This window comes from Physeter macrocephalus, chromosome 11 (assembly GCF_002837175.3).
Source record: "Physeter macrocephalus isolate SW-GA chromosome 11, ASM283717v5, whole genome shotgun sequence".
In the NCBI taxonomy this organism is placed as follows: domain Eukaryota; kingdom Metazoa; phylum Chordata; class Mammalia; order Artiodactyla; family Physeteridae; genus Physeter; species Physeter macrocephalus.
In genome coordinates, this window is record NC_041224.1 from 181,263,391 (window position 1) to 181,285,323 (window position 21,933).

The following is a 21,933-nucleotide window of genomic DNA, read 5'->3' on the forward strand; positions in this document are numbered from 1 at the left end:
ACCACCACGACCACCACCACCACCACCACGACCACCACGACCACCACCACGACCACCACCACGACCACCACGACCACCACCACGACCACCACCACGACCACCACGACCACCACCACGACCACCACCACGACCACCACGACCACCACCACGACCACCACCACGACCACCACGACCACCACCACGACCACCACCACGACCACCACGACCACCACCACGACCACCACCACGACCACCACGACCACCACCACGACCACCACCACGACCACCACGACCACCACCACGACCACCACCACGACCACCACCACGACCACCACCACCACCACCACGACCACCACGACCACCGCCACCACCACCATGACCACCACAACCACAACCACCACCACCATGACCATGACCACCACCAGCACGGGGATGGCACTAGGCCAGGAAATCCCCACCAGGAGGTCTGTTTCTGGAAATCAGAGGTTTCCAGATAGCTGAACAGCCACTTCTTAAAGAAACCACTTTGGAAAGGAACCATTTTGCATCAGAATCTCTCTAGAATGAAGGATGGACCCACTCGTTTCTTAAGCAGAAGGCACAGTGCCTGGTTAGGGGCCCCTGGGGTCCAGCAGATGTGCGTTTACAAACTGGCCTCGTTTCAGACAATCCAGGAATCGGGGGTGGTGGGGCCTGGCACAGATGCGGGGCTCTCTGAGGATTAAAGGAGACAAGGCAGTGCCGCTGGACGGTCAGAATGTTCCAGGAGAACGTTCCTGTCTCTAGAAAGGGGGGGAATCTTTCAGAAGCTTCCATCCTCATGTACCGAGCTCCTCACCTGCCCCCTGTGATAATTTTAGTCTTACCTTTGGAAGGAGAGGGGAATGCTGTTAGAGCCGCCGCCCTTTCAAACAATGGGAGACATTTTTATTTCTTCTTGAAAATTTAAGCATCACTGTTCTTTAAAACAGGTATATAATTCAGTTCTTTGAGGTTTTTTACAAAGGGAATTTTCAAGAATATACATTTGTCACTAGTACCATTGTCACTAATTTTTAGAGATTTACTATGCAAATTCTTTTAGGATAAAAAAGTCAAATCCTTCTTTAAAAAAACAAAACCCATGCAGGCAGCAAAGCCAGAATGCAGATCTGTGTGTGTGGAGCTATATCTCACACCCGGGGCTGAGGCCCCCTCCTGCAGGGTGGCCCACGGAAGCAGGGGCTTCTCTTAGCCAAGGAGCAGAGGCTGGGCAGCTGGACGGACTGCCCTGGGCCCTCCCCGCCCACTCCTTCCTTTGGTTCCGGGACCCCAGGGCCTGCTGGGCCCCAGGCCCCGTCCACGGCAGGCTGGCATGGGGGGGTCTCCTCCCAGCGCCCTGGCCCTACTTGGTCCCCTCATTAGCTCGGCCCTGCCCGGGAAGATCAGTCTCTAATTTGCATAGCTGTCCCCTCTCGCCTTTCATCAATATTTAATGACAAGCCGCAGGATGCGATTGGTGGCACATCCTTCTGCGGCCCCTTCTAATGTGACAGTGACAGAGGTCTTGGCAGGTGTCCGAGCTCACAGGTCACCTCCTCACTGCTGTGGCCGACGGCTGGGGGGGCCTGGAACGTGACGATGGATTTTAACAAAGCGTCCGGTGGCCTTGTGGTTAGGGGCTGCGGATGTCTGGGTGGGCTCCAGGTGGGAGGCGGGGCGGGGCCTCCTGTCCGTGTGGGGCTGTGTGGTGAGGTGGGGGAGACGGGCTCCCCACGGGGAGGACCAGGTGAGGGGGTGGCGTGCGATGGCGCGTTGTCTCTTGGAGAGACTTGGCAAGAAGGAGCGTTTCATTTGCTCACACCAGGGCTACGCGCAGCGTTCCTCTGCAGGTGTTGCCGAGAGGGGACCACGCTGTCACCACCCCCTCAGCAACAATAACACGGTGGCTGCCCCCTCCCATCCCCTTCAGCATTCTAGCCTCCAAGAGAGAAGCTGGTCCTGTCTGTATCCATGAAGTGCCCGCGATGGACCGGGAGCCCGCGGTGGCTGGAAACTCTGGGCTCTCGGTAAACAAGGCAGCACGGGGACAGGTTTGGGGCCTGAAGACGAGCATGCAGTACCAGCTCCCCACCTTGTCCTGGATAATTGGGGGGTGACAAGGCGAGTGTCCAGAGGGAGTCAGCTGTGGCGGCCGTGTGCCTCTGGGTCTGGTTTCCACGTCCGTGAATAACTCAGCCCCCTCGGCAGGTGGGGAACGCGGAGCCCAGGGTATGGGGCTGGAGCTGGCCAGGAGGAGGATGCTACCACGTGGCTGGCAGCCTGTTCCTCTGACATAACGGAGGCTCCCGGCTCAGGGATTATTCTAGCCATGGATGATGGCCCTTCGGGGAGGCGGTGGGAGGGCGCTATGGGCTGAGCCCCACATGGCGTTTGGCGCTGGGGTCAGTGGTTGGAGAGGCCTGGCTTTGGGAAGGAGCGTTCCCGCACAGGTGGGCGGGTCTTAGGCCTCCAGGGGCCTTCTCCGGGCTGGCTGTCTGCATCGGGAGATGCTGCCCGGGGCCGAGGACACAAAGTCCAGTTCGTGCTCATCGGCTCAGGCCAGCGGGAGCCTCTGTGGGCTCTGTGGGACCCGCTGTGGCAGGGGCCTGGGCCAAGCGGGGCGGCGCACGGGGCTCCCCACCCCTCCCCACCCTCTGTGGGCCACACGCTCTCCCCAGGGAGGGCAGTGGGAGGGTATCTCTGTGGCAGGTCCTCCAGAGGGAGGGGGGAAGGAGAGGGTGTCGGCCAGGGGGTTTACCACACTTTGAAGCAGGTTCAAATCCAAGGACTGATAAGCAGTGAGATCAGGGGCTCGCCTTGGAGCCCGCGTGGCACAGGCCAGGTTACCCAGTGCTCCGTGCCTCAGTGTTCCTATCTGTATATGGGGGTCAAGGTAGCAGCTTCTCAGGGTGCTTGGGGAGAGTCTGGAACATCGGGCAGCTGGGACCTGAAGCTCCCGGAGCCCCCGGACCCTCCCCCTCCTGGATCTACACACAGGCAGCTCCTGGCGCCCTGGGTGGGCATTGGCGGCTGCCCTGTGGAGGAGGCCGGTCGAGGATCGAAAGTGTCTTTCTCTCTGCTTCTCTGCTCGGCAGAGTTCGTGTTTCCTGAGCGCCTACTGTGTGCCAGGCCCGGAGCTGGGCCCCAGGCTCCTGAAAGACATCAGAGCCGGGTCTGTCTCCTGGGAGCTCATGGCCCAGCAGGCGAGGGGACCAGGGTTTGGGAGGGCCCAGGGGCTGGAGAGCCCTGGACGGGGTGGGAGGAGATGGCACCAGAGGAGCCTGGGCCAAGTCCTAGGGTCAGAGCTTGGTGTCCAGGAGGGAAGAGCAGGGGGTTTCTCAGTGCAGGGGTCTCTCAGTACAGGGGAGCTCTTAGTGTCGGGGGCTGGCACCTCGTGGGCAAACCCCGAGGATGGAAGAGCTTTGCTGCCAGCGCTGAGCGAGTGGGCGTCGAGGGATGTCTGGGGCTGGACGCCAGGTGAAGAGGTGGACTCCGTCCTGCAGGTGGGGAGGGCGGTCTGGATGGCCCCAGGCTGAGGGGTGACCGTTTCAAAAGGTCTGGGGCCTTGGCAGCCCTGGCGCCCGCGAGGCCCTCTGCGCCCTGCACCTGGACGCTCGGGTCGGCTCTGCTAGGAATCTGCCTCCCCCAGAGGTGGGCAGGCCCCACCCCAGCCTACACACCCTCCACCCGGGCCACCCACCGCAGGCTGTGGCCACCTGACCCTGGGAGGCTGCCTCCAGGGCGCCCGGCTGTGGGCCCCGACAGAGCAGATAAAAATGATGAGATGTGTGTTCTCTGACACGGAGACCCAGACTCCCGTGTTTGAGGTAATTGGAAAAAGCCCTTCCTGCTGACCTCGGTGCGTAGGTTACAGACCTACCCTCAGGCCTCTGCCCGCAGCTTGCCCCGCCTTGGGAGGTGGCCGGAGTGAGGGCTACGCCTGGGTGAGCACCCATGGGCGTGGGGCATCTGTAGGGTGTTAGGGAGCTTGGGACCGGGGAGGGAGGAGGGGACGTCGGTGGGGCCTGTTTCGGCCCCAGCGGAGCCGCGCCGTGGCTGGCTGGCCTGCGGATGTGTCTGCGCGTGGCCGGGGGCTGCGGGGACGGTCCTCAGCGTTCTCAGACCTTGGCAGCACAGAGGGGACATCGGGCGAAGCTGAGGTTAACGTTTCCATTAAACCCAGAAGGATTTCCACTGGCTAGAGGGAGCTACCTGTGCTGCGGGCTGCAGAGCAGGGGCCCAGCCTGCAGCTACAGCCCCGCACCTGCCCCTCGCCTCCTGGGGGGGCCGCGTGGCCCGCCGTCCCCCACCCCACGGCCCTTCCTCCTCCTCGGATGAGTAGAGGACCCTCGCTGGTGTTCCCTTTACAGCTGAACTGCAGTCAGAGCAAAACACAACCCCCCACCTCCCTGCAGCCGCTCTGGCCGGGTGCGTGCTGTCTGGTGGACGAGTCCCGTCTGTTGCTCTTTGGTTCTCAGCCCGTTTCTGTGAATTCCCATCTTCCATCTCCTTCCCGTGACGAGCCTGCTCGGCAGACTTTGGGGTCTGGCATCTGGGGAATGTCTCCAAAGAGATTTATGGAGCTTCCCCCTCCCGGGCCCCTCCCTCACCCTTAACAGGCAGCTCGGGTTGGCGGGGCTGTTAGATCTGGTTTGGTCCTGGACCTTGGAGGACGGAGGTCTGGGCTGGGGACCGCGGCCCGGAGGCCGGATGTCAGCTCTGGATGGCGGGACGTTCCTGGCTAACGGTGCATGTGGCCCAAGGTGACCCAGGGAGAGTGAGATGCATGGCTGGGGCTCTGCAGATGGCCAGGCTGGGCCCAGGCTCTGTCCGCAGACACGGCCACTTGACTGGCGCACACACCCTCAGCCGAGCCTCCCTGCCGGCACGGTGGTCTTCTTCACCCCGCCTCGTGGGGGAGGGCTGCCCTGTCTCAGACCCACCCAGTCACACTGTGATAGTTGGCCTTGGGTCTGGGGTCTCCGGACCTGACCCAGGCTCTCCAGGGTCTGGGGACGCCAGGCTCAGTCCACTGCCTCAGATGGCCTTGCCTGTGAGGCTTCAGCCCTGTTTCCCTGGCAGGAGACAGGGCAGCTGTGACCAACGGGGTGTGTGGACTCCGGGCTGGAGAGGACGCTGTGGTCCCCGTGGGCTGGGGAAGCCAGAGCTGTGGGCAGCGGAAGTGCTTCCGTGGTGGCCACCCTGGTCACTGAGTGACCTGGCCCTGCCCTGCCGGGTGTGGGTTTCACCTGGAGACGCTGAGGGTGCGAGCCAGGCGGGAGGCAGGAGCAGATCCAGGTAGGCTCCCTGGGCCCAGCAGTCCTGCCCAGACCTCTGCCATGGGGGCCAGCTGGGGACCACGGTGGGGGGACATCGGGGGTGGGCTGCGCCCTGCAGAGCTGTTGACACACGGCGGAAGGGGGCTCCAGGAAGCTGGAGGGCCCTGCGGAGGGCGGAGGGGCTGCCTGCCTGAAATCACCCTTCCTCAACCTCCACGGCCACCCCAGCCGGGGCTTGGGGAGAGGGCGCTGGGCTTGAGGTCGAGGTTGGTCTGACCTTGGTGCATGACCTTGGGCAAGGCTCCCAACCTTCCCGGACCAAGTAGGACTAAGGGTGGGAGTCGGCCTGCCATCACCCTGGCCACGTTTCCTGCTGGGACCAGGGCTCTGTGGGTGGTGTGGCCGGCGGGCAGGCTAGCTTCGGGTCCCACCTCTGACCCTCATACTCTCTGCAGCCTCAGTTTTCTCAGCTGCAGGTTGGGTTAATAAGACCCATGACACAGGGTGCTGATGGGAGCAGACGTGATCACGGCGTAACTCCGCATGCCTCACGGCTGCTCTTGTCTTGGGTGAGGCGGGGCATCCGTCAGCCTCTGCCTCTAGGGTCCTGAGCTGTTTGCTGAAATAACAAGGGAGCTCCCACAAGGATGCTCCCGGACCCACACGCTTGCTCCCGCGTGACTGTGCGGGTCCCGGAGCACATATCGTGCACATGTCGCATCGCAGCCGAGGAGGCCGCTTTCTGGGGAGAGGCCACTGTGCCTTTAAGAGGACGCCAGTTAAGTTAAAGACACCAGCTTGTCCCTGGTGTGTGCGCCTGGCTTGCCTCGGCAAACACACGATAAATTACCACTTCCCAGGCCGCCTGCCCCGGGCCTCCAGACAGCCGTGTCTTATTAACATTTACGTTGCATTTTGTGTGGCTAATATTGTCTTAGAGAAATTAGGGGAGCTTATTAGTGTTTGATTTACCGGCAGGAGCCCTGGTGAGCACGTTTTCGTTCATGTATGCGGGGCTCCGGGGGTCGGGCGTCCTGGGAGGACCAGGGGAGGGGTGTTAGCACGGGCAGGCCTCCCTGGCCGCTGGGGACAGTGATCTGGCGAGATGGCCCCCTGTAGGGCCTGGGCGGGCACGACACTGCCATAAGGAACGGGCTGGCCATGTGAGAGCGCGTCCCCGGCTCCTTGCTAAGGGCGCGCTTTGGTTACGACAGGGCCGTAAAAGAGACCTGCAGGTGCCACCAGCTCTGCGCCTCCACTCGTTCACGTGCCTGAGTTATTAAGGGGGCCTGGTCAGGAAGCCCGAAATTACTCATGTCCACAGGACCCCAGGGGCATGTCCACACTGCCCGTGTGTCTTCTGTGTGCTGGGCACCAGGCCAAGAGAGGGTCCCAAGACACAGTCCTGAGTCCCTGGGGGACCTCGGGCACTAGGGGTGCATCCCGTGGGGCCTGAAGCTTATGCAATTCGGGGGTGGGGGGGAGTATTCTTTAAGAAAGAAAACCTACAAATAAAAATATCACATGAGTTCCTGGGCCTTGCAGGAGCCCGTGTGAGTGAAGGGCCTGCACTGAGCCTTCTTGAGGGGCTGTCAGGTGGGGAAGGACCTTTGCCATTCCCAGGGATGAGGCCTCTGGTCGGCAGGAACAGAAATGCTCACAGTAAGTGGGGCTGAGGGTTTTCCTGGACCAGACCTGGGCATCGTATGGAATCCAAGGATGGTTCGACCCCCTGGAATGAGAAGGGCGGGAGGAGCTGGGCTTCAGGGGCCACTGAGGCCCGAGCCCAGAGGTCTGCAGGAAACTCTCGGCCTCTCGCCTCCCATGCTGGGCTTCTGGTCTCTTCCTGGTTTGTTCCATATTGTGGCAAACACGTGGCTGGAGGCTCTTGAATTTTACACCTTACACCTTTGGCTACCAGAGAGATGGACTTTTCTTTCCCAGTTCCAGTTCCAGTAATCCCAGCAAAGTGCTCTGATTGGCCCAACTTGAATCAGGTGACTCTCTCAGGATTAATCAGCTGGGGCTAGGGTGGTAGGGCCACATCGTACTAACGCAATGGCTCTTGTAATAGCTGTGGGTGTGGAGAACTGGGAGTAGTTCCTAGAGTATTGGGCTAAGGGTAACATTGGTCTCCACTCTCACTAAGCTCAGAGGGAGGTGTGACTTAGCTTTACTTATAAGAATAATGAGGGACTTCCCTGGTGGCGCCGTGGTTAAGAATCTACCTGCCAATGCAGGGGACACGGGTTCAATCCCTGGTCCGGGAAGATCCCACATGCTGCGGAGCAACTAAGCCCACGCGCCGCAACTACTGAAGCCCGTGTGCTCTAGGGCCCACATGCTGCAACTACTGAGCCCGCGTACCTAGAGCCCGTGCTCCGCAACAAGAGAAGCCACTGCAATGAGAAACCCTCACACCGCAAATAAGAGTAGCCCCCACTCACTACAACTAGAGAAAGGCCGTGTGCAACAATGAAGACCCAACGCAGCCAAAAAAAAAAAATTAAAAAAAAAAAGAAAGAATAATGGACAGTTTTATAGAGGAGGGGACATGTGGATAGGGTTTTGCAGTATCAATAAGAGTTCACTAGGCAGAGCTGGAGAGTGAAGAAACCTGAGGGAGTGGCATGGAGATCTGGACTTTCTTGGGAAGAACAAATTGTTCAACAAGATGGAGCATGGATCCAGAGCCACAATGATGGCGGGAAGGGTGGAGAGCCTGGGGGAGTAGCTGGGCTCTGGATGGAGCGGCCTTGGACTTCAGTCTGGAGATGATGGAGAGTTACAGGAGGACTTTAACAGGGTGACAAGATCAGATCCTTCTCGTGGCACTGTGGCGATGGGCGGGTGGTGACTGGAGGCTCAGAGAGGAGGAGGGCCTTGAAAAATTAAAAAAAAAAGAAAGAATAATGGACAGTTTCATAGAGGAGGGGACATGTGGATAGGGTTTTGCAGTATCAATAAGAGTTCACTAGGCAGAGCTGGAGAGTGAAGAAACCTGAGGGAGTGGCATGGAGATCTGGACTTTCTTGGGAAGAACAAATTGTTCAACAAGATGGAGCATGGATCCAGAGCCACAATGATGGCGGGAAGGGTGGAGAGCCTGGGGGAGTAGCTGGGCTCTGGATGGAGCGGCCTTGGACTTCAGTCTGGAGATGATGGAGAGTTACAGGAGGACTTTAACAGGGTGACAAGATCAGATCCTTCTCGTGGCACTGTGGCGATGGGCGGGTGGTGACTGGAGGCTCAGAGAGGAGGAGGGCCTTGCCCCCAGCGGCACGCTAGCTGGAGGGGGCACCAGCATGCCTGGGCTCTGGTGCAGCCATCGTTCCCCCGAGTCGTGATCTCTGAGTCCCTCCCCCACCCAGGCCAGTGGCCACAAGGGACTCCCAGTGCTCCCGAAGCCTGGCTCTCCCTCCCCAGGCTGCCGGCAGGGCCAGGACCAGAGGTCTGGCTGGCCGATGGTGACCACCGTTGGCGCTCCTGTGTGCGGGCGGGTGCTGGGTTCTGTAGCTCACTTGAACCCCCCACCCTCTGGGCAGGAGCTGCTGTTTGTCCCTTTACAGATGAGTAGATGGAGGCAGAGGGCTATGCTCCTCAAGCAAGTCACTCAGTTCAACCAGGTCTGGCCCCTGAGCCTGTGCTCTGACCACGTGCTGGCCCCAGATCTGTCCATCGGGGTGCCCCGGATGCCTGGCCACTGGCAAACTGCCGGCTTCTTGTTCCAGGAGTTTGAGCGTGAAGTGAGACCCACAGGGAGAGCCAGGGAGAGGCAGCCACGGGGCAGCAGCCCCGTGGGAGGGACTGCCGTGGGGGGGCGACCACGAGGGCCTCTTCCACGAGGCTGCAGCCACAGGTGCAGCGGCTGTGAGGGAGGACTGTGGGGCCCGGGAGGGCGGTGGGCGCCCCTCCCAGGTGCCCGGCCCGCGGCCGCCCTGCTGCGCTGCCCACAGACCCCGCTACTGCGGCTGCCATGAGGAGGGGCCCGGCCGCCCTCACCCTCCCTGGGCTGGAGCTGCCCTGGCCCCGGGCCCCAGGCTCCCTCCTCCCTGCTGGGCCTCCTGCTCAAGAAGGTGTGGACGGCGGCTCCTGCTGGACCCGCATGTCCATTTAGATTGAGATGTGCTGAGCGGCGCGTCCTCTGTCACTCCGAGAGCCTGTCTGTCGGGGGACAGGAGGACGCCAGCGAAGGGCTGTCTGTGGGCTGTCAGGCCGGGCAGTGGGCCTCCCCGCTGCATGCTGAAACGGGGATTTCCATCCTGTCCCTCGTCGGGGGGAGGCCACCTCCCCATGGGCCCCCGACCCCCGCGTGCTGCGATTCCCGCTTACTAGCCCGGCTTTCCCGTGAAAGCGACCTGCTAATCCCAAGCATCACCGAGCGGGGATCTAACCGGGTTTTATGGGGCAGGCGGCATAAATTCCTGGGCCGCCGTGGTTCTGGTGGGGCTGTTATTTATTTGCCATGCAGTGATGTAGTCGCGGCCTTGGCTGTGCGGTATTTATGGTGTTTGATCGACTTCCAGCTCGCCTGTCTGGGAGCGTTTGTTGAGATGTTCTATGGAGCCCCCGGCAACTCCCGACATGGGAGGGCGTTGATCGGCCCGGAGCCCCGCGGCAGCTCGCCCCTCCCCCACCCCACAGGACCCCTGCACCTGGCTTGCAGGGGGCATCTCTCGGTGTGGTGGCCTCGGACGGGCAAATGGTGCCGCATCACTGATGCTGCCATGGGGCGTACACCTGCCGGCTGGGCCGCGGGTGTCCTGCGTGAATGTGACATGTGCAATATGCCAGGATGTGTGATGGCTTCACGTGGACAGCTGCAGTGTTAGAGGCAGCTGCACCAGCAGACACTTACTGAGCAGCTGTTATGTACCAGGCTCGAGTACAGACCCTTCACAGGACTCTCTCCTTGAGCGCGTCCAGCAGCCTGAGGTTGGTGTCCCCGGTGGGAAGCCGAGGCTCAGGGTGGCAGGAGACTTGCCCAAGGGAGCCCGGCCTGGGACTCAGGCTGCACCTTCCTCTGTCTCTTCCCGTGGGAGGACCGCGGTCTGACTCTCTGGGGCCCGCCCCTCCCTTTCCTGCCCCTTTGTGTGTCTGCGCTGATGGAGACGCTGCCTCTGAGGAGCTAATGCGGTTTTTGTTCTGGCCTGGGGAGATCTGATCACTGTAATTCTGCATTCACTCGCCTCTATTTATCCCCCAAGCCTGGCCGGCACCGGGCGGCAGATTATCAGCGCCGGGCTTGATGAATTGGACTCGGGGCTGAAACGGAAGAGAAACCCTGTTTTTATTATTGCAGACGAAGCTGGCGGGCGGGCAGCGTATGTTGTGTTGGCAGCCCCTCAGTGCAACGGAGGCTCACGGCCTCAGAGCGATCAGGGCCTTTCAAGAGGCCCCCACCTGCAAGGGAGGCAGGGACCCTATTAGCCCAGCTACTGGGGGGGAGGGGTGACAAAGTGTCAGTAGGACGGAGGGGAGAAGAGTTGATCAATGATGGTCGATCGATTTGCATCTTTCCCCTTGATTTGGTGCACAGCAGTATGGAGATGAGGCCTGCGGAAGGGGCGTTGGCCCGAGCGGGGCCAGCGCAGGCTTAGAGGGTCTTTTATGTCGTGGAGGGTGGGGAAGGGAGCTGAGAGCTGCTGCTTTGTCTGACGCCTGGTGAGTATTGATCGGTATTAGAAATGATAACGAGCCAATTCTGCGGGGCTGGGGGGGTCTTAACCATTTCACGGCTTGCCGGGCGGTCCCAGGTGGGTGCTGGAGGATGCTCGCCCTCAGGTACCCCTCAGCAGGTCTGCAGCTGATACTCTGCCTGGACTGGGCCATGGCCCGAGCCCATCCAAGGTCCTGGAGTGGTGGCCAAATAGGGCAGGGCACTGGGCTAGGAGCCTCGTGCTCATGGGCCAGAGTCAGACCCAACTAGGTTGACCAAGCACTCAGTGGGTGCCTGGCGCCCAGTGCATCTCCCCAGCCGCCTGTGAGATGGGTAATGATGACTCTGTAATTCTGAAGCTCCCCACCGTCAAGTGGCTGGGCCTCTGCCGGCCTCTCGTCCCCAGAACGACGCTGCCTCTCACTCCTGCCATGCCCTGATGGAGCGCTGACTTTTGTTGGGTCACTTAGCCCCCCTGACGCCCCTCTCCTCATCTGTAAAATGGGAGTCATGACAGATGGGCTGAGAAAATTCAGAGAACAGGGACGGGTGTTCTGTACACCCCAGCCTCTACCATAAGGCCTGGCCTGAGTCTCAAAGTGGCTCCAGCTCTGCGTCTGTCCACTCTGGTGAACGTTTCATGTTGAGAAGTCTGTTTGTTCCTCCATGGAGGGAAGAAATGCCATGCACTTTTCTGAATGGTTGTGAGAACCAAATGAGTTGATGCCTGGAAGTACCTAGCATGAAGTTGGTGCCTAATAAGAGACGACTATCATTATCGTCATTGTCAACATCACCGTCACCATCACCACCATCATCGCCATCATCTCTGCCACCACATCATCACCCTCACCATCATCATCATTATCACACCATCACCACCACCATCGTCACCATGACCACCATCATCACCACCACCATCACCATCACCACCATCACTATCATCACCACCATCGTCACCATGACCACCATCATCACCACCATCTCTGCCACCACATCATCACCCTCACCATCATCACACCATCACCACCACCATCATCACCACCAACGTCACCATCACCATCACCACCGTCACCACCACCATCACCACCATCACCATCACCACTATCATCACCACTGACACCACCACCACTATCATCACCACCGACACCACCACCACTATCATCACCACCATCATCACCACCATCATCACCACCATCACCACCATCATCACCATCACCACCATCACCAACACCATCATCACCATCACCACCATCATCACCATCACCACCATCACCAACACCATCATCACCACCATCACCACCACCACTATCATCACCACCATCACCATCATCACCACCACCATCGCCATCACCATAACCACCATCACCACCATCACCGTCACCACTATCATCACCACCACCACCATCACCACCATCACCATCACCACCACCATCGCCATCACCATCACCGTCGCCATCGCCACCACCGTCATCACCACCGTCGTCACCGTAGTCATTGCTGTGGTCACTGTCTTTGTCATCACAGTCATCATCTTCATTGTTGTCATCATCTTGGAAGATAACGCCTTTCAAGAAAAGAGGGTGGAGAAATGGGGCCACACAGAAGAGACGTGACAGAAGAAGGATAATATTAAGAAATAATTTTACGTCAAAGGAGTGAACGAGGAGAGAGGGAGAAATTGATAGTGCAGGAGAGAGAGTGCTGGTTGCAGGAGAAATACACCTGCATTTTTCCTCTCTGTTTTTTCTCAAGATTTTCTCTTTATCATTGGTTTTCAGTAGTTTGACTATGATGTGCTCAGGGGTGCGTGCGTCTGTGTGTGCGTGTTCACCCTGTTGGGGGTTTGCTGAAATTCTCAAATCTGTAATTGACATTTTCTTCAATACTTTTGTAATACTTTTCAGGGTATTTGGCCATCCTATCTTCAAATATCTTTCCTGCCCTTTAAAAAAAATTTGTGCGATATTTTATTTTATTTTGGCCACACTGCATGGCTTGTGGGATCTTAGTTCCCCGACCAGGGATCAAACCTGTGCCCCCTGCGGTGGAAGCACGGAGCCCTAACCACTGGGCCACCAGGGAATTCCCCCTCCTTTCTTTCTTCATTCCAGTTACGCATATCTCTCAGGCCACCTCAGGCCATTGGGGCGTTGTTATAAAATGTAGGTTTTATTATCATTCAGGTATGGTGAGGCCACCAGATCGCGAGGCACCACTGAAGAGAGTTTGTTGCTCACAGACCCCGGGAGGCGGGGTCAAGCTGCACCGTGTAGGGCCACATGGGGAAGCCCCAGGGTCAGTCAGGAGGCAGAGAGAGAGGGGGGAACTGTGGGCAAGAGCCTTTACCCTTTCCATGGTCAGGGCAAGGCCTGGCGAGCAGGCTGAGGAAAAGGCTCGTTCGAATAGCTTCAGGGTGCTGTGGGCATAGGGCTGTCCCTAGCTGTCTGGTCCCTGCCCTCAGGGGTGACCAGGGCAGGGGAAGACTAGGTGAGAGTGTGGGTACCCACTGAAGGCGGTGACTGGGGTGTGGGTTCGGGACTGGTTTGTTTCAACATGAAAGGTGCACCTGCGTCACGTACTGATCTCTTGGAATTGGCTGCCCTGGGAAGGGAGGTCATTCCAGGGTCAGCAAGGCCCCAGACGTCAAAGCATCAGAATAAAAAGGCATGCTTAACACAGATAACTCTTCATGTCCTAAAATTCTTCCGTCTCTTTGCTCTTCAGGTTGCATAATTTCTACTGATCCACTTTTAATCTTCCTGAGTCTTCTACAGTCTCCAGCCTGCTGTTAAACTTTTCTAGTGATTTAAAAAAAAAAGTTCAGTGTTATATTTTTCAGTTCTGAATTTCTCTCTCGTTCTTGTTTATCATTTCTGTTTTTCTACTGAGGTTCTATAACAAATTGCATAATAGTTTTATTTAAACCCTGGACATAGTTATAATACCTGTGTTTAATGTCATTTTCCTCTTTGCTCGCCTATCAATTTTTTTTACTGCAAACTGGACATTGTAAGTGCCCTTCAAAGAGCCTTAGACTTGGAGGCCAGGCCGTCACTGTGCTATTCTGACCTCAGGAGGCCCATCTGAAGATGGTGCGGCCACACCATCCTCACGGGGAGATGTGTCCGGCGGGAGGTCAGGCAGGAGCCAGGCTCGGGGGACAGCGGGGCCCGTGGCACCGGGCATCAGGAGAATGAAGCCACCCCACAGGGTCCCTGAGGGGGCCCCGTGCAGGGGGCCTCGGAGCCAGTCCTGAAGGCCGCGGGGCGGATGGGGTCATGGGCGGGGCAGCTTCCACCAGGCTGGGCGCTCACGCTGCAGCCCTCAGCACCAGCGGGAACGGCAGCCAGGACCTCCCTTTGCCCCTGGCTGGCAGGCGAGGCCTCCCCGCCCCCAGGAGGAGGCTGGAGAAGGACACCGGGCTCCCGGGGCAACTGTAGCAATCAGCTTCTTGTCAGACAAAGAAAACGCTTTTTAACATTCAGATTAATTATTGACCAGCACAGCGCGTGCCTGATGGCTGCTTCCTGTCGGCCAACTCTGGGTCCCCGCTGTGGGCGCTGGCCGCGTGGCGGGGCCCCCGGGGTGGCAGTGACACCTCATCAGTCACCTTCTCTCTGTGTATTCGGGAGGGAAGCCCAGACACGCAGTGAGGGCGCCCGTCGCGAGGGTTTTTTCTGCACTGGGGATGGCAGGTCCCCTGGAAGGCACTGCGGCTGCCCCCAGACAGCACCCGACACGCTGGCCTGGCACCGTGGGGTGGGAGCCTCAGCACGGGCCCCGCACCCAGAAACGCCCCAAGGTGCCCAAGGCTGGACCCGGAGCGACGACAGCGGCTGGAGATTTGCACCGTGAGTCAAAGAGCAGGAGAAACCAAATCACAGGACCAAGTACGTTCTTGTTTTTTTGTTCTTATTTTACTGTAAAATACAACACTCACGCAGAAAAGTGCGCAAGTCAGAGACATCCGATATAAGGAGCAACTGTGAGTCTGTGCGAGCGTCACGGGGTCCCGTAATTCCGCCTCCTCGCCCTGCCCCCGGCCCCTCCTCCCCCGCTGCGAGCTGACCCCTTGCCAAGCGCGTGGCCACCACTCTGCGTTCTCCCTCTCCGGTCCCTACCTGAGCAAGCAGCCCTCCGCGAGCTCGTGGAGCTGTCCCTGGTGGCGAATTTTATATAAATGGAATGAAACGTGACTTTCCCTTTGTTTCTTTCACCTGACGTTTTGTCGTGACATCCAGCCCGTTTTTACAATATTTCTTCCCCCAGCTCAGCTTTGGTGCTCTCCGACGGTCCAGCCGGAATCCCCCAGCCTGTGTGGCTCTGTGCAGCTTCCTTGCACGAATACATCACAGTCTACTCGTTCGTCCCCCTGCTGATGGGAAATTGGGTCGCTCCCCAGTTTGTCTGCCCGGAGCAGTACTGCTAAGAACATTCTTGCACTTGTCCGCTGGTGCCGAGTTTTCTAGGGAGCGGAACTGCCGGGTCATAGGGTGAGTCCATCTTCAACCCTTCTAGAGAGTACCCGTCCGTTTTTTTTCTCTTTTACTTAATAGACTTTTTCTGGGTGGTTTTAGGTTTGCGGGAAAATTGAGTGGAACGTACAGAGCGCCCTCACCCACATCCAGCATCCTGCACTGGTATGTGCTCTTGTTACACGTGATGAACCAGCACTGGTACATCGTTACTCATGAAGTCCGCAGTTTATATTAGGATTCACGCTGTGTTGTACATTCTGTGGGTTTGGGCAGATGTATAATGTCATAAATCTATCACTACAGCATCATCCAGCCTCCTTTCATTGCCCAAAGATGCTGTGCTCCACCCAATCCGTTTCTCAAAGTGACCAGCGTCGATGGGGGCTCCGGATGTGCCGTACTTGGTAGCATCAGAATTTACAGTTTCTGCCCATTTGCTGGATGGGTAGTGGATCTTGTTATTGTGGTTCTATTGTGTGTTTTCTTGACTTCTAATCAGATCAGGCCCCTGTTTATACGTTTACTGCTGTGTGGATTTTCTCTTTTGCGAAGCGCCTGTTGGAGTCTTTCTACCGTTTTCAGACTTGCGCCATATCTCTTTCTCTTGCGGACGTTCCTCACGCATCCTCGGTAAGAGGCGCGAGCTTATCTTTCCCCGTCGCGCGGGGTGTCTTCACTCTCATTACAGGGGCCTTCTCGAACCAAAGGTCTTAAGGTTAATGTGGTTGAATTTATTAATCTTTCTCGTTGGTTAAAGCTTTTAGTGTCTTATTTAAAAATCCTTTTCCTACTCAGGGGTCATGATGTCACGATCCTATATTATCTTCCCAAAGCTTGGTATTCTGTCCTTTCCACTTGGGTCCGTAAATCTACTTGGAGTTGATTTTGTGCATAGTGTTAGGAGAGCTCCAAATTCATTTTCCCCCTATCGTTGCAAAGACTGTCTGTTCTCCAAGCTCTGGGGTCCAACCTTAGTACAATCAAGTGGCCATCAACTCCCAGGTCTGTATTTGGGGTCTCTGTCTGCTTCTCTGTCCCGGCATCAATATCCCACGTCTCGGTGGCTCTGGGATGAGTCTGGACGTCTGGTAGAGCAAGTCTGGATGGTAGAGCAAGTTCCTCGCCACTTTCCTTCTCCTCAAGGGGCTCTGGGCTGGTCCAGGCTCTTTATAATCCCATGGACCTTTCAGAGTCAGCTTGTCAAGCTCCCCAGAGACACAGAAACAAGCTCTGTTGGGGTTTTGGTTGGAATCGTATGGAGTCAAAACTATTTGGGAAGAACCAGCATCTTCACTCATTGTGTCTTCCAGCACGTGAACGTGGCTTATGTCTATTTATTTGGTGTTCCTTAATTTCTTGTCATAGAATTTTTAGTCTTCTTTACTGAAGCCTTGTGTAACCTTGTTAGATATATCCCTAGACAGCCAACCTCACTGGATGCTTTTACATCACATTCCTACTGGTTTGGTGATGTCACCGTGGTGCATTCCCAGCAATATCTGCAGATACACATTCTCTCCTCCGCTGTGTAAAATCTGCTGTCAAACCTGTCCATCCGGTTCTCCTTTGTGATAATTTTTCAGATTTACACGTTTTTCTTTGGTTCTTTTTCAAATCTGCTCTGACGTGTTTTACAGTTTTCAGTCTCTGCAGCATTTGTTTTTTTTATCCTTTAAAGGATCATTATTCCATACTTGGTGCTTATAACTCCAGAACCTAGACTTTCTGTGTGTGTGTGTTTCTGTTGCCTGTGTCTCTGCTGGCTCCTGATCACGGAGTTTGGTTTACAGTATGTGGGTTTGTCCTTGTTCGCTAGAGACCGCCTTGGAAAAAGTCCTCTTAGGAGCCATTTGTGCCCTAGGAAGGAAGGGCATTAGAGGTGGTTTGGGCTTGCTTTTTCCAGGCGCCGGGTGGGGCACTCCACCTGGAACTATTTGAGGCAAAATCAAGCCCTGACGTTCCCTGGGTCAGGACGTTTATCACAAAGTGTGAGCCCAGGCAGGGCTGACTTGCCTCTGGTCCCCCTTGCCCTGATCCGTGCCTTTGGGCTGAAAGGGCCAGGGCGTTGTCAGACCCTGTCTCTTACCGGCTCTGGGGTCCACTGTGCCAGTAAATCTTTAACACCCGGTTCTCCAAAAACACAAGCCCTGATTTATAGCCTCTGCTGATTCCTGTGGTGCAAATGCTCCCACTGTGGCTGATGCGAAGCCACAGGCAGAGCATCACACTAAGAGCCAACGCCCACAACCAGCTCTCGTGAAGCAGAGCAGCTACTCCAGCCGCCACCGGGCAAATCCCTTGCCGGCTGCTTCCAGGGCTCAGTCGGTGGCCTTTTAAGCGAAAGCAGGTTTGAGTTCCGGGCTTACCTTACTGGCCTCTTTTGCCTCCTCTGAGGTTGGGCCTGGTAATTCTTTCCTCATTGTCTGATGTGTTCTTTTATGCTTTAAAGAAGATTAAAACCCTTTGCATCCGGCTTTTCTAGTTGTGTTCAGTGGAAGGGCTGGTCCCGATCGCCTAACCTGCTCTTCCCGGAAGTGGAGGTCCCCTATTTCTGTTTTCAGATTGATAGCGGGGTCATGGTGGGAGAAAGAGGAAAATGAAGAAGGATATAAAGCAACCAGCAGTGAGGACACCATGGATATTTTGGGGGCTTTTCCTCTCAGCCCAGGGCCTGCGCTGTGCACGGAGAGGGGCAGCTTTGTACAGGGCAGGGCAAGGCCAGGACATAAACGGTGGTGACCACGGCTCCCGGCCTTGGCAGACCTCCAGCCTCTCTGAGCCTCTGTCCCCTCAGCTGCCAAAGGGACCATCCCCTGCTTTCCTCGGGCTGCGGAGATGAGCCCACCCTCGGTCTGGCCGCTTGCTGCTCAGGGGACATCAGGGGACGCAAGGATCCCCACGGGCAAAGCAGATGCAAGCGTACGGCCTGTGAACGGCCACAGGGACCAGGCCTTGCAGCCCGGATTCCAGGGATCAGGCCAGCCGTCAGGCTCTTTGGAGTCCTGGGTTTATGGGGAGCCCGAGCCTCGTAAGCGTCCGAGAATGCATTCTTGGCGGCCCAGGAATCGGAAAATGTGTCTCTGAGGGCAGTATTCCTTCCATGGGGCACAGCTGCCTGGCTCATGTTTTCATCCTTGAGCCATAATTAGTCCTTGCCCCCGACCCCAACTCCTGCCCAGGTCCAAAATACGCCGAGGCTGCTCCTTGGGGCACCGTGTCCCTCCTGCTCTCCTGTGGGCCGCGGCAGGTGGGAGAGGGGCCCGGCAGACACAAGGGAGGCTCTGGGTAGGGGTCCCGCAGCGGCAGACACCGTGGGGGCCCGGGGGCTGCCCTGCTGTGGGCTGGGGCCGGCGCCCTCGGTGCTGGGATGGAGCGGGTTACCCTCCCCGAGGGAGGGCGTGTGGCCAGCTCCTGCCCCCAGCCCTGAGTGGGAGGTGAACAGACCACCCGCTGGGGAGGCTGGGCTCCCACGTCCTGGTCCTCCTGCGCAGGATGGCTGCTGGGGCCTGGGACGGAGGCGGCCGCTGGAAACGCCCACCCTGCCCCACACACGCCCATGGACCACCACCCGGCCGGTGGTCTTCCTCATGACCTGAGGCAGACGGGACGGAGCAGGGGCTGCGGCGGGCAGGTGAGGGCTCCCTCCTGGGGGTGTTTGCACGGTGCTTGGCAAGCGCCAGGCTCTGCTGGCTCCCCGCTGCCCGCACTGACCCTCCTCCCTCCCCTCGGTGGACAGCGCCGGAAGGATGGCGAAATCGCCCCGTCCGCAGAGAGAATGTGGACACAGTGCAAGAGCAGCTGTGCACCCTCAGCCTCCGCCCTTCCCGGCCTGGCCGGGCTCCGTCCCCAGCGCCTCCCGCCGCTGTCCCAGCAGCCCGTTGCAGAGTCCCTGTCACCTCTGCCCTCCGAAGAGGAGGCCGGGCCTGCAGGGTTAAGCGCCTTGGCCCAGCCACGGGCCTCTAAGCCGGTGGGCACACGACGTTCGCCGAGTGGCTGGCGTGCGGTCCGAGCCAGCCTCGCCTTGGTCCAGAGCCCCTGCCCCAGGCCCGGCCCGTGGGCGTTCAGCGCCCAGTGGTGTGAGTGCCCGGGTTCCTGGCATTGGACCCGCTGCGTGGCGGGCACTGACCGCTGAAGGAGCGACCGGATGAAAGGAAAAGCCTCTTTCCAGGGGGAAACCGAGTCTCTGGGAGTCGGTGAGCTGGGTCTTCGGGCTCCTGGCTGGGCCCTCAGCCCAGAGCCCCCGCGGTCACTCGTCGCACCGAGCAGCAGGCCACCAGGAGAGGCCCAGCCGCGCGCCCTTCCCTCGCGTCAGCCTCGCCGTCGAGGGTGAGGGGCCCTCGTCCTGCTGGGAGGGGCTGCTGGCGAGCAGATCCGTCAGCGCCGTGGCGGCCTCGACAGGCGGCCCGTGCGGGATTGACACGCGGTCCGCGCGCGCGGGGCCTCTGCGGGGGCCGCAGGGACGCCGGTGGAAAGCGAGAGAAGATCGTTCAATGCGTCGGCCCGGAGTGTCAACACACCCAGCAGGACGGCTGCAGCCCATCCCAGGGCCCAGGGGCTGGAGGCGCAGAGGCGGGCGCTTTCCTGACTACGTGGCCGCCGGCCTGGGCTGCTGCTGGGACCTCAGCCGGGTCCTAACGCAGAGACAGCCCTGGTCACGGCCCCGTGTTGGCTCGGGGGCCGCAGGCGCCGGCCCAGGAAACAGACAGAATGGCGAGCGTGGGAGAGTGCTGAACCCTGTCCCTCCGTCCAGGGGACCCCGGCCTCCTGCTTTCCTGGGTCTTCTCCTGATCGGGGCTCCAGGGACACCCGGACTGGTCCTTCAGTGTGTGGGATGTCGTCGGGGCCTGGGGGCCTCAGAGGGCTGGCCGGGCCTGAATCAGGAGGCTGGCACCCTGCAGTCTCTCCCGCTGTGCGTGTGGGGGGGTGTGTGTATGTGTGTGGTGTGTGTGACCCAGGAGGGGACAGGCGTCGAGGGCCTGTTCTGCTCTGGGGCCGCGCCTAGCGTGAATTTCGAGTGCAGCCTCCTGGAGCTGTGGCCCCGAGAGTGAGCAGAGCCTCAGGGACCCCGGAGGGTCTCCCTGTCAAGGGGCCCCTGGTGTGGCCACCGTCTCTTCTCTTCAGCAGAGCCAGGCCCGGGCCCGGGGCCGTGTGCTCGGAGAGGTCTCAGCTCCCACCCGCACCGGCTGCCCAGCCGGACCCCCAGTCCTGTGCTGGGCCCCCCGCGTGGACAGGGCGCGGCCCTGCACCGCCCCGGGGGAAGCTCTGTGCTCCAGGCTGTAGGCTGCTCAGGCCCCCGCGGTCGCCGCGAGGAAGGACTGGGGCTCCGGGACCCCGAGCTGAGGGCGGAGAGCAGGAGGCCTTTGAGGTGCTGACGGGGGGGGCGGCGCCCGTCCCGGCACGCTTGGGTGAGGGGGGCAGGGGTCCGCGGTGGCTGGGGATGGACCTGCCCACGGGTCCCTCTGCGGAGGCTGCTGGGTGGGGTGGCAGAATTTCCCGGGAGCTTCTGTGTCCTTCTCTGGGCTCCTCTCGGGGGCCTGCCGCCACCTCCCCAGGGCTCTTCCTGGCCGGGCAGCTGGGTGGGGCGGCGGGCCAGGCCGGGCGGCAGGCTCTGCTCTGGGCCCTGCGGGGGACGGTTTCTCCTGGGCTCTGGCTGCCGCAGCAGGACGCTTTGGAGCTGCCACCCGGCCCTCCCAGCTCTCCTAACAAGGGTTTGAAGGGAGAATAAATCTCAGCAGCCTGATTTGCACGTAATTTGTTCCTTTGTGGAAGCGCTGTAGCTCTTAAAAGCCTTGGTAAATGCCTTTAAGGGAATATGACAGCGCTAGACGGGGAAAATCAATAGCCCCGATTCTCTTCTCAGGTTTGCATTAGTGGAAGCTCCTCTCTGCGCCAGGCAATTTGGATGTCATCGAAATCTGCCCCTCAGACGGCGGCTGGACACGGCTTCGCCCACGGGCTGGGGGGTCGGGCCCACGGAGCGCGCCCGAGGTCCAGAGCAGAGCGGGTACGGGGCTGGGGGTGGGCGGGAGGTGCCTCCCACGGCCCCTGCCTCCGGCCCCGGGATGCGGGAGACCGGGGGGCGCCCAGCCCTTTGCCCACTTAGGCTCCTTCTCCCTTACAACCCCCCACAGCCCTGGAGGTGGAGGTCGCCGGCCTGCCCCCCACCCCCCTGCCCCCCACCGGTGAGAAAACCAGCTCTACTGGGACAGGATCCTGCCCACGGCGACCAGCCAGAGGGGAGCTCGGAGCCCCAGGCTTGGCCCGAGCCTTCCGTGGGGAGGCCAGCTGTCCTCTCGAAGCTTGGGTGAGACTGGACCCCTGGGCCCGGCCGGGGTGGGCGTGAGAGCGGGGCTGCTCTGGCCCCCCTGCCGGGCCCCCTGCCTGCCAGGGGACGTGTGCCTGGCTTGCCCACCTGCAGTCTCGCCAGTGGAGGAACACAGGAGATGCGGTTAGTGACTTAAACTGCCTTCTCGTCACCCTCCAAGGGACAATCAGACTAAACGGTGATCTGAAT